Genomic DNA, 13,767 nt, shown 5'->3' on the forward strand with positions numbered 1-13,767 from the left:
GTTTCTGCCCCCTTATGACCGAAAAAAAAGAGCTTCTGGACATCAGAACAGCGATTACTCACCTTGGACTGGACGAAGATTATTTCTGTAATGAATCGGAGGTGAAAGATTTACGGCTCCTCCCAAACCCACGTCATTCGCATATGTAGCGATATGGAGTGAGCCTTTACCATCTGTCCTACTGGCGAACGTGCGATCACTGAAGAATAAACTGGATGGGCTCCGTTTGGAGACAACCAACGGGACATTAAAAACGGTCTTATGTTTCACCTTTGTCGTGGCTGAACGAGGACATGGATAATATATAGTTGACTGGGTTCTCCATGCATCGGCATCATCGGCAAGACAGAACAGCAACCTCCGGTAAGACGAGGGGTGGCAGTCTGTCTATTTGACAACAACAGCTGGTGCGCAATCTTTAATATTAAGGATCGGTCAAGGTTTTGCTCACCTGAGGTAGAGTACCTCATGATAAGCTGTAGACCACACTATCTACCAAGAGAGTTCTCATCTATATTACTTGTAGCCTTGTATTTACCACCATAAAGTCCACACTCGATGAGCCAGAAGCAAACAGGAATATTATCATCCTAGTGGCCAGCGAGATTAATATAGGACAACTTAAATCTGTTTCACCAAATTTCTACCGGCATGTCACATGTGCAGACAGAGGGAAAAAAACTCTAGACCACCTTTACTCCAAACACAGAGACAAAGTTCTCCCTCGCCCTCCACTTGGCAAAGCTGACCATAATTCTATCCTTCTGATTCCTGCTTACAAAAAAAATTAACAACAACTCAAGCAGAAGGAGGGGGGGGGGGGGGTAAGGAACTTATCTGTCGGCATTAAAGACCATAATTGGTGAAAGAAAATTGTGATAAATTAAAAAGTACACCAGTTTCATTTTTAAGGATTCAAAAGAAACAACATTTTTGTCAGCTTTTTGAGCTTGTTGTTATTCAACTAAATGTGCTTAAGACAACACCCGCATTGCAGTTATTTTGGCGGTGTGGGGGGGTGGGGTGCGTTAGAGCTGGCAAATACACAATCGGCTTCTTAGTGGAATGTGAGCTATAATCTTCACCTCGATTAGGCGAATAAAAATCTTGATATTTTTTTATGTATTCCTTAAGAGTCTAATGACACACCCGTGCGTGAATCTAAGTAACATAATAAAACAATCCCCATCAGAAAACGTCTGTTTTAAGATAGAGCAGCCGCGGTGGAAGGTTGCCGAGCTACTTCAGCTTCACTTCATTTGTGAGACATCCCAAAAAATCGATCTTCTCACAAAAAACGTCTGTAATGTCCGAACTATTTGCCCTATAAATGAATATGACCACTCTATAGAAAGGGGAGAGCGACCACGATAGTGTCTCTCTCTCTCTCTCTCTCTCTCTCTCTCTCTCTCTCTCTCTCTCTCTCTCTCTCTCTCTCTCTCTCTCTCTCTCTCTCTCTCTCTCTCTCTCTCTCTCTCTCTCTCTCTCTGTCTCTCTCTCCGTCTCTCTCTCCGTCTCTCTCTCTCTCTCTCTCTCTCTGTCTCTCTCTCCGTCTCTCTCTCCGTCTCTCTCTCTCTCTCTCTCTCTCTCTCTCTCTCTCTCTCTCTCTCCCTCTCCCTCTCCCTCTCCCTCCCTCCATCTCATTCAATTCATCTCCAACTTGTCAGCTTCGTCACTCTCTGTCTGTGGCTACAAATTATAATTCAGCGTAAAAATGCACATGGATGACATGACCTAGACAGAGAGCAGACGGTTCATCGTACACCACACACACGCACAGAGACGAACTTACCATCCGGCATTTCAGGCAAATGCCAGATCGGCAAGTCCATTTTTAGCCTAGTGAGCGTGTCTTGTTTTGTTTTGTTTTTGCACACAATTCTGTAATTATCTAGCTAGTAACTAAGGGGGCAGGAAAATAAATATGCTAGAAATATGGTCTAATTGTTTCTCTTCTCTTTCTCTCCCCCCTTTCTATCCCCTTTCTATCCCCCCTTTCTCTCCCCCCTTTCTATCCCCCTTGTCTATCCCCCTTGTCTCTCCCCCCTTTCTATCCCCCCTGTCTCTCCCCCTTTTCTATCCCCCCTTTCTCTCCCCCCTTTCTATCCCCCTTTCTATCCCCCCTGTCTCTCCCCCCGTTCTCTCCCCCCTGTCTCTCCCCCCTTTCTCCCCCCCTTTCTATCCCCCTGTCTCTCCCCCCTTTGTCTCACCCCTGTCTCTCCCCCCTTTCTATACCCCTTTCTATCCCCCCTTTCTCTCCCCCCTTTCTATCCCCCTTTCTATCCCCCCGTTCTATCCCCCCTTTCTCTCCCCCCTTTCTCTCCCCCTGTCTCTCCCCCCTGTCTCTCCCCCCTTTCTCTCCCCCCTTTCTATCCCCCCTGTCTCCCCCCTCTTTCTATCCCCCCTGTCTCACCCCCTTTCTATCCCCCCTGTCTCTCCCCCCTTTCTCTCCCCCCTTTCTATCCCCCTGTCTATCCTCCCTTTCTCTCCCCCCTTTCTATCCCCCCTTTCTATCCCCCTGTCTCTCCCCCCCTTTCTCTCCCCCCTGTCTCCCCCCCTTTCTATCACTAGCTATAAGTCAGTTGTCAGCTAGATAATTGAACAATGACTACATTCCAAAACTACTAGCTGCTTTACGGTTCGCAAACAGTTAACTAAGCTAGATATCAGCTAGCTAATAGGCTAATGATTGCCTCCCCCTTCCACTGTGTAGCAAGCTGTTTCAGTAGCAGTTAGCAGACAATTAACAAAGCTAGATATCAGCTAGCTAATAGGCTAATGATTGCCTCCCCCTTCCACTGTGTAGAAAGCTGTTTCAGTAGCAGTTAGCAGACAATTAACAAAGCTAGATATCAGCTAGCTAATAGGCTAATGATTGCCTCCCCCTTCCACTGTGTAGCAAGCTGTTTCAGTAGCAGTTAGCAGACAATTAACAAAGCTAGATATCAGCTAGCTAATAGGCTAATGATTGCCTCCCCCTTCCACTGTGTAGCAAGCTGTTTCAGTAGCAGTTAGCAGACAATTAACAAAGCTAGATATCAGCTAGCTAATAGGCTAATGATTGCCTCCCCCTTCCACTGTGTAGCAAGCTATTTCAGTAGCAGTTAGCAGACAATTAACAAAGCTAGATATCAGCTAGCTAAAAGGCTAATGATTGCCTCCCCCTTCCACTGTGTAGCAAGCTAAAACATTAGCTATGTTTCAGTAGCAGTCAGCAGACATTTAGCTAAGCTACTAAGCTAAAGGTTATGTTCAGGGTTTGGTCAAGATCAAGCTGGCTCTGCCTCACAGTTAGAGTTTCCCCCGTGACCGATAGGTCTATGTCTGTTTCAAGCTAGGATTTTCCCCCTGCAGCTATCAGACAGTTAGCTAAAATATAATCGAATGGACTTGGACTGTGAATACAGTTTGTAAGTGGCAACAGATCAACAAATTTAATAATTTTGATGGCTAAGAGGGAGATTGGATGGAGTGGGGAGAGAGAGAGAGAGAGAGAGAGAGAGAGAGAGAGAGAGCGAGATAGAGAGAGAGAGAGAGAGAGAGAGAGAGAGCTAGAGAGAGACAGAGAGAGAGAGAGAGAGAGAGCTAGAGAGAGACAGAGAGAGAGAGAGAGAGAGAGAGCTAGAGAGAGAGCTAGAGAGAGACAGAGAGAGCGAGCTAGAGAGAGACAGAGAGAGAGAGAGAGAGAGCTAGAGAGAGAGAGAGAGAGAGAGAGCTAGAGAGAGAGCTAGAGAGAGGCAGAGAGAGCGAGCTAGAGAGAGGCAGAGAGAGAGAGCTAGAGAGAGACAGAGAGAGAGAGAGAGACAGAGAGAGAGACAGAGAGAGAGACAGAGAGAGAGAGAGACAGAGAGAGAGAGAGAGAGAGACAGAGAGACAGAGAGAGAGACCGAGAGAGAGAGAGAGAGAGAGAGAGACAGAGAGACAGAGAGACAGAGAGACAGAGAGAGAGACCGAGAGAGAGACAGAGAGACAGAGAGAGAGACAGAGAGAGAGAGAGAGACAGAGAGACAGAGAGAGAGAGACAGAGAGAGACAGAGAGACAGAGAGACAGAGAGAGAATATAAAGAAAAGGAAGTGGAGGGATGGAGAAGGAGGAATCATGATCCATGACGACCCATGGACCAAATCGGAACTTGTGATGTCACAGAGTGTCTGTTGTCATGCCAACGGCTCAGTGATTGAGGGGCTTGAGTGGTGCCTCCTGAGAAAAGGAGCCTTGGCCAGACATCTGACTGAAATATGCACTCTGAGAGAGAGAGAGAGAGAGAGAGAGAGAGAGAGAGAGAGAGAGAGATTTGTAATGTCTTTATTCTTTTGAAACTTCTGTGTGTAAAATGTTTAGTGTTCATTTTTATTGTTTATTTCACTTTATGTATTATCTACCTCACTTGCTTTGGCAATGTTAACACATGTTTCCCATGCCAATAAAGCCCTTGAATTGAATTGAATTGAACTGAATTGAGAGAGAGAATCCCAGAGGAAAAACTAAGAATACTCATGGGCGAAGGAGCAATGGCTCCTCTTGCAGCCAAATATGTATTTTCCTGCCATAGCCTGAGGGACACTGAACAATAACATCTGCATAGTAAACAGTAACTTACTTATTACTACTATTATTGTTATTACTATAATTATTCATGTTTATCATTCCAAATATGGGTGGTAACGGTAGTGATAACAGTTTAGTGATGGTAGTACTAGTCGTAGTAATGATGATTGTAGTTGTAGTACTGATATAAAGAAGAAGATGACCGTTATTTAGTTATAAGTTAGTTATAGTTTCATTTCTACTATTGACTGTTACCATTTTATTGTTATTAATTTTGTATTTAATTTTGTATTATTATTTACTACCATTTTATATTATTATTTGCTATCATTTACAATTTTGTTACAATGTATATTGTATACATTGTTGCTTTGGCAATATTGACACAATGTTTTTCATGCCAATAAAACAGCTTGAATTTGAATTTGAGAGAGGGGAGAGAGAGAGAGAGAGAGAGGAGAGAGAGAGGGGAGAGAGAGAGAGAGGAGAGAGAGAGAGGGGGGAGAGAGGAGAGTGAGTGAGAGAGAGAGAGAGAGAGGAGGGAGAGACGAGAGAGAGAGAGAGAGAGAGAGAGAGAGGAGGGAGAGAGGAGAGAGAGAGAGGGGGGAGAGACGAGAGAGAGAGAGAGAGAGAGAGAGAGAGAGGAGGGAGAGAGAGAGAGGAGGGAGAGAGAGTGTGGAAGAGAAAGAAGGAGAAGGAGGGGGATGGAGGGGTGCAATATCTTGGAGGCTAGGATGGAAAAGCTTGAGAAACAGGGAGAAAGAGAGAGAGCGCATCCTATAGTCTTCTAATGAACTGAAACATTAAAAGATTCCTGCCAGCTTTCTTCAAAGACTTGTTGTGAACACACACACTCACACACACACACACACACACACACACTGACAAAGCTGTCAGACATAACTATACATCATGCTAGTAGCTTCACAACTCGTATCAGGGTCTCTGTCTGAAGGATAATTGGGTTGTTGGGAATAGTTGTTGTCAACGTTCTGCCGGGAGTGTCAATCCCCCCCCCAAAAAATGTACCTCCTCTTTTGTTCAAACAGTTTATTTGCATTGGAGGAAAAAAATATATCAGTATTGTATGTACTTTGTGTCAGTGGCGTTATCTCTGCTGCTAACGTAACATAGGATTTAAAGGTCATGCTAATTTATCCTCTGTCTGAAATAAAATCATTGTGATGTCATGGAAGATTATTACATGAATGTTATCGGTGTGTTCTATCCCAAATGGCACACTATTCCCTACATGAGTACACTACTTTTGACCAGAATCCTATGGGGCCCTGGTCAACAGTAGTGCACTATGTAAGGGAACAGTGTGCCATTTGGAATTCGCTCCTCTGTCTTGTTCTTAGAAGTTTCACCACTAGCTAAAACAACAGTGCGGCATGACATCAGATTAGTCACAGAGTCAACTGGATTAGAAGTAGAATGGCTGATGGGTTGGTACAGTCAGTCAGCGTTGCACGCACGCACACACACACACACACACACACACACACACACGCACACACACACACTAAAAGGACATGGTGGGGCTTATCAGATCTGTAACTGAACTGTCACAGTGTCTTTCGCCTGCTTCAACCAACCCTGACAAACATCTAGAACATCTGCCACTGTCAACACAGCCACAAAGCCCAAAACCTTGATAAACTACACTAAACTCAAGCTAGTCTTTAATACACAAAGTGTGAAAAGCTGGGAGAACATTGGATCGCTAGGGAGAAGTCTATCTTGAGAGGGAACATTGGATCGCTAGGGAGAAGTCTATAGTGAGAGGGAACATTGGATCGCTAGGGAGAAGTCTATATTGAGAGGGAACATTGGATAGCTAGGAAGATAGCTAGAAGTGACGTCGAACCACCGAACGCCGCCCGAACAAGGAGAGGCGGAAGCCGTGACAATTACGGGGTTGTAGGTAACCTAGTGGTTAGAGTGTAGAGGTGGCAAGTAGCCTAGTGGTTAGAGTGTAGATGTGGCAGGTAGATTAGTGGTTAGAGTGTAGAGGCGGCAGGTAGACTAGTGGTTAGAGTGTAGAGGTGGCAGGTAGACTAGCGGTTAGAGCGTAGATGTTACGGTGCGTGAATGAGGACCCAAAAGCGAATCAACTTAAACAGAGCTTCTTTAATTACCAAACATAGGTAGGCTCAGATGGACCGGCAGATTCCGACAGGACAAGACAAGGTTACAGCAAACATGACGACAGTCTGGTTCAGGCATGAATGACACAAACAAACAAGAATCCGACAAGGACAGGAGCAGAAACAGAGAGAGATATTGGGACCTAATCAGAGGGAAAAAAGGGAACAGGTGGGGAACGGGGTGAATGGGTAGTTAGAGGAGACAAGGGACAGCTGGGGGAAAGCGGGGGAGAAAAGGTAACCTAACACGACCAGCAGAGGGAGACAGGGTGAAGGGAAAGGACAGAGACAAGACAACATGACAGTACATGACAGTACCCCCCCACTCACCGAGCGCCTCCTGGCGCACTCGAGGAGGAAACCTGGCGGCAACGGAGGAAATCATCAATCAGCGCACGGTCCAGCACGTCCCGAGAGGGAACCCAACTCCTCTCCTCAGGACCGTACCCCTCCCAGTCAACTAGGTACTGATGACCACGGCCCCGAGGACGCATGTCCAAGATTTTACGGACCCTGTAGATAGGTGCGCCCTCGACAAGGATGGGGGGGGGGGGGGGAAGACGAGCGGGGGCGCGAAGAACGGGCTTAACACAGGAGACATGGAAGACCGGGTGGACGCGACGAAGATATCGCGGAAGAAGAAGTCGCACTGCGACAGGATTAATGACCTGAGAGATACGGAATGGACCAATGAACCGCGGGGTCAACTTGCGAGAAGCCGTCTTAAGGGGAAGGTTCTGAGTGGAGAGCCAAACTCTCTGACCGCGACAATACCTAGGGCTCTTAGTTCTACGCTTATTAGCATCTCTCACAGTCTGCGCCCTATAACGGCAAAGTGCAGACCTGACCCTCTTCCAGGTGCGCTCGCAACGTTGGACAAAAGCCTGAGCGGAGGGGACGCTGGACTCGGCGAACTGAGATGAGAACAACGGAGGCTGGTACCCGAGGCTACTCTGAAAAGGAGATAGCCCGGTCGCAGACGAAGGAAGCGAGTTGTGGGCGTATTCTGCCCAGGGGAGCTGTTCTGACCAAGACGCAGGGTTGCGAAAAGAAAGACTGCGTAAGATGCGACCAATAGTCTGATTGGCCCGTTCTGCTTGACCGTTAGACTGGGGGTGAAAGCCGGAAGAGAGACTGACGGAAGCCCCAATCAAACGGCAAAACTCCCTCCAAAATTGAGACGTGAATTGCGGACCTCTGTCCGAAACGACGTCTGACGGAAGGCCATGAATTCTGAAAACATTCTCGATGATGATTTGTGCCGTCTCTTTAGCAGAAGGAAGCTTAGCAAGGGGAATGAAATGAGCCGCCTTAGAGAACCTATCGACAACCGTAAGAATAACAGTCTTCCCCGCTGACGAAGGCAGTCCGGTGACAAAATCTAAGGCGATGTGAGACCACGGTCGAGAGGGAATAGGAAGCGGCCTGAGACGGCCGGCAGGAGGAGAGTTACCGGACTTAGTCTGCGCGCAGACCGAACAAGCAGCCACGAAACGACGCGTGTCATGCTCCCGGGTGGGCCACCAGAAACGCTGGCGAATGGAAGCAAGCGTACCCCGAACGCCAGGGTGGCCGGCTAACTTGGCAGAGTGAGCCCACTGAAGAACGGCCAGACGAGTAGGAACGGGAACGAAAAGAAGGTTCCTAGGACAAGCGCGCGGCGACGGAGTTTGAGTGAGTGCTTGCTTTACCTGCCTCTCAATTCCCCAGACAGTCAACCCGACAACACGCCCCTCAGGGAGAATCCCCTCGGGGTCAGTGGAGGCTACTGAAGAACTGAAGAGACGAGACAAAGCATCAGGCTTGGTGTTCTTAGAGCCCGGACGATAAGAAATCACGAACTCGAAACGAGCGAAAAACAGCGCCCAACGCGCCTGACGCGCATTAAGTCGTTTGGCAGAACGGATGTACTCAAGGTTCCTATGGTCAGTCCAAACGACAAAAGGAACGGTCGCCCCCTCCAACCACTGTCGCCATTCGCCTAGGGCTAACCGGATGGCGAGCAGTTCGCGGTTACCCACATCATAGTTACGTTCCGACGGCGACAGGCGATGAGAAAAATACGCGCATGGGTGGACCTTGTAGTCAGAGAGGGAGCGCTGAGAAAGGATGGCTCCCACTCCCACCTCTGACGCGTCAACCTCGACAACGAACTGTCTAGAGACGTCAGGTGTAACAAGGATAGGAGCGGATGTAAAACGATTCTTGAGGAGATCAAAAGCTCCCTGGGCGGAAACGGACCACTTAAAGCACGTCTTGACAGAAGTAAGGGCTGTGAGAGGAGCTGCCACCTGACCGAAATTACGGATGAAACGACGATAGAAGTTCGCGAAGCCGAGAAAGCGCTGCAGCTCGACGCGTGACTTAGGGACGGGCCAATCAATGACAGCTTGGACCTTAGCGGGATCCATCTTAATGCCTTCAGCGGAAATAACAGAACCGAGAAATGTGACGGAGGAGGCATGAAAAGTGCACTTCTCAGCCTTCACAAAAAGACAATTCTCTAAAAGGCGCTGGAGGACACGTCGAACGTGCTGAACATGAATCTGGAGTGACGGTGAAAAAATCAGGATATCGTCAAGGTAAACGAAAACAAAGATGTTCAGCATGTCTCTCAGGACATCATTGACTAATGCCTGAAAGACAGCTGGAGCGTTAGCGAGGCCGAAAGGAAGAACCCGGTATTCAAAGTGCCCTAACGGAGTGTTAAACGCCGTCTTCCACTCGTCCCCCTCCCTGATGCGCACGAGATGGTAAGCGTTACGAAGGTCCAACTTAGTGAAAAACCTGGCTCCCTGCAGGATCTCGAAGGCTGAAGACATAAGAGGAAGCGGATAACGATTCTTCACTGTTATGTCATTCAGCCCTCGATAATCTATGCAGGGGCGCAGAGACCCGTCCTTCTTCTTGACAAAAAAAAACCCCGCTCCGGCGGGAGAGGAGGAGGGGACTATGGTACCGGCGTCAAGAGCTACAGACAAATAATCTTCGAGAGCCTTACGTTCGGGAGCCGACAGAGAGTATAGTCTACCCCGGGGGGGGGTGGTTCCCGGAAGGAGATCAATACTACAATCATACGACCGGTGTGGAGGAAGAGAGGTGGCCCTGGACCGACTGAACACCGTGCGCAGATCGTGATATTCCTCCGGCACCCCTGTCAAATCACCAGGCTCCTCCTGTGAAGAAGAGACAGAGGAAACAGGAGGGATAGCAGACATTAAACATTTCACATGACAAGAGACGTTCCAGGAGAGGATAGAATTACTAGACCAATTAATGGAAGGATTATGACAAACTAGCCAGGGATGGCCCAAAACAACAGGTGTAAAAGGTGAACGAAAAATTAAAAAAGAAATGGTTTCACTATGATTACCAGAAACAGTGAGGGTTAAAGGTAGCGTCTCACGCTGAATCCTGGGGAGAGGACTACCATCCAGGGCGAACAAGGCCGTGGGCTCCTTTAACTGTCTGAGAGGAATGTCATGTTCCCGAGCCCAGGTCTCGTCCATAAAACAGCCCTCCGCCCCAGAGTCTATTAAGGCACTGCAGGAAGCTGACGAACCGGTCCAGCGTAGATGGACCGACAAGGTAGTGCAGGATCTTGAAGGAGAGACAGGAGTAGTAGCGCTCACCAGTAGCCCTCCGCTTACTGACGAGCTCTGGCCTTTTACTGGACATGAAGTGACAAAATGACCAGCGGAACCGCAATAGAGACAGAGGCGGTTGGTGATTCTCCGTTCCCTCTCCTCAGTCGAGATGCGGATACCTCCCAGCTGCATGGGCTCAGCACCCGAGCCGGCAGAGGAAGATGGTAGTGATGCGGAGAGGGAGGCGACGGAGAGCGCGAGCTCCTTTCCACGAGCTCGGTGACGAAGATCAACCCGTCGCTCAATGCGAATAGCGAGTTCAATCAAGGAATCCACGCTGGAAGGAACCTCCCGGGAGAGAATCTCATCCTTTACCTCTGCGCGGAAACCCTCCAGAAGACGAGCGAGCAAGGCCGGCTCGTTCCAGCCACTGGAGACAGCAAGAGTGCGAAACTCAATAGAGTAGTCTGTTATGGATCGATTGCCTTGACATAGGGAAGACAGGGCCCTGGAAGCCTCCTCCCCAAAAACAGATCGATCAAAAACCCGTATCATCTCCTCCTTAAAGTCTTGATACTGGTTAGTACACTCAGCCCTTGCCTCCCAGATTGCCGTGCCCCACTCACGAGCCCGTCCAATAAGGAGAGATATGACGTAGGCGACACGAGCAGTGCTCCTGGAGTAAGTGTTGGGCTGGAGAGAAAACACAATATCACACTGGGTGAGGAACGAGCGGCATTCAGTGGGCTCCCCAGAGTAACACGGCGGGTTATTGATTCTGGGCTCCGGAGATTCGAAAGCCCTGGAAGTGGCCGGTGGATCGAGGCGGAGATGGTGAACCTGTTCTGTGAGGTTGGAGACTTGGGTGGCCAGGGTCTCAACGGCATGTCGAGCTGCAGACAATTCCTGCTTGTGTCTGCCTAGCATCGCTCCCTGGATCTCGACGGCTGAGTGGAGAGGATCCGAAGTCGCTGGGTCCATTCTTGGTCGGATTCTTCTGTTACGGTGCGTGAATGAGGACCCAAAAGCGAATCAACTTAAACAGAGCTTCTTTAATTACCAAACATAGGTAGGCTCAGATGGACCGGCAGATTCCGACAGGACAAGACAAGGTTACAGCAAACATGACGACAGTCTGGTTCAGGCATGAATGACACAAACAAACAAGAATCCGACAAGGACAGGAGCAGAAACAGAGAGAGATATTGGGACCTAATCAGAGGGAAAAAAGGGAACAGGTGGGGAACGGGGTGAATGGGTAGTTAGAGGAGACAAGGGACAGCTGGGGGAAAGCGGGGGAGAAAAGGTAACCTAACACGACCAGCAGAGGGAGACAGGGTGAAGGGAAAGGACAGAGACAAGACAACATGACAGTACATGACAGTAGAGGCGGCAGGTAGACTAGTGGTTAGAGTGTAGAGGTGGCAAGTAGCCTAGTGGTTAGAGTGTAGAGGCGGCAGGTAGCCTAGTGGTTAGAGTGTAGAGGTGGCAGGTAGCTTGGTGGTTAGAGTGGAGAGGTGGCAGGTAGCTTAGTGGTTAGAGTGTAGAGGTGGCAGGTAGCTTAGTGGTTAGAGTGTAGAGGTGGCAGGTAGCTTGGTGGTTAGAGTGGAGAGGTGGCAGGTAGCCTAGTGGTTAGAGTGTAGAGGCGGCAGGTAGACTAGTGGTTAGAGTGTAGAGGCGGCAGGTAGCCTAGTGGTTAGAGTGTAGAGGTGGCAGGTAGCGTAGTGGTTAGAGCGTTGGACTAGGTTGCTGGATTGAATCCCTGAGCTGACAAGATACAGATCTGTCATTCTGCCGCTGAACAAGGTAGTCAACCCACTGTTCCCTGGGCGCTGAAGATGTGGATGTCAATTAAGGCAGCCCTGACAAGACCTGAAATGTGGTATTTGGTATTTTATTAGGATCCCCATTAGCTGTTCCAAAGCAGCAGCTACTCTTCCTGGGGTCCACACAAAACACAGAACACAGAACACGAAACACAGAACACAGAACACGAAACATGAAATATAGTACAGAATTACATAATACAGAACATCAATAGAAAAGAACAGCTCAAGGTCAGAACAACACACATTTTTAAAGGCACACGTAGCCTAGATATCAATGCATACACACAAACTATCTAGGTCAAATAGAGGAGAGGCGTTGTGCTGCGAGGTGTTGATTTATCTGTTTTTTGAAACCAGGTTTGCTGTTTATTTGAGCAATATTCGATGGAAGGAAGTTCCATGCAATAAGGGCTCTATATAATACTGTACGTTTTCTTGAACTTGTTCTGGATTTGGGGACTGTGAAAAGACCCCTGGTGGCGTGTCTGGTGGGCTAAGTGTGTGTGTCAGAGCTGTGTGTTGTTGACTATGCAAACAATTTGGAATTTTCAACACATTAATGTTTCTTATAAAAAGAAGAAGTGACGCAGTCAGTCTCTCCTCAACTCCAAGAGAGACGGCAGGCATAGTATTTATATCAGCCCTCTGACATTTAATTAAGAGCAAACGTTTCGCTCTGTTCTGGGCTGCTGCAGTTTAACAATAACTAGGTCTTTCCTTGCAGCACTGGACCACATGACTGGACAATAATCAAGATAAAATAAAACTAGAGTCTGCAGGACTTGTTTTGAGGAGTGTTGTGTCAAAAAAAGCAAAGCATCTCTTTATTACAGACTTCTCTCCGTCTTTACAAACACTGAATCTATATGTTTTGACCATGACAGTTTACAATCTATGTCTAGCAATGATCAACAACCAATTTGAGGTTCAAGACTTTTGAAAAGAATAACGGACAAATGTTGCACAATCCAGGTGTAGAAAGCTCTTAGAGACTCACTCCAGAATGACTCACAGCTGTAAACGCTGACGAAGGGGGTTCTAACATGTATTGACTCAGTGTATACTTATGTAAATTAGAATTTTCAATCAATTTGCAAACATTTCCCAAAACATGCTTTCATTGTGCTCTGCTCTGAGAAACAAAAAATACATTTAATCCATTTTGAAATCAGGTGAATACTTTCTGAAGGCACTTTCTGGATAGTTTACAGTTTATAGTTTTTTTTTATATATATATATATATATATATATATATATATGTATTACTCATCAATATGTAGTGTTTTGTTATGTATTTATTTTATTTGAGTAATTCCGATACCCAAGAAAAGTAAAGCCTCCTTCTTAACTTTCATACATTCACAAGTCCAATACACCAAATTATAGCTAAACTTCTTGCTAATCTAGTGTCCAATTTCAAAAAGGCTTTACAGCGAAAGCACAACACATGATTATGTTAGGTCAGAGCCTAGTCACAAAAAACCACAGCCATTTTTCCGGCCAAAGAGATGAATCACAAAAAGAAAAAATAGAGATAAAATTATTCACTAACCTTTGATGATCTTCATCAGATGACACTCATAGGACCTCATGTTGCACAAGTACATGTATGTTTTGTTCAATAAAGTTCATATTTATTTCCAAAAATCTCA

This window comes from Oncorhynchus mykiss, chromosome 21, assembly GCF_057628025.1.
Source record: "Oncorhynchus mykiss isolate SJ-2025 chromosome 21, ASM5762802v1, whole genome shotgun sequence".
Taxonomy (NCBI): Eukaryota; Metazoa; Chordata; class Actinopteri; order Salmoniformes; family Salmonidae; genus Oncorhynchus; species Oncorhynchus mykiss.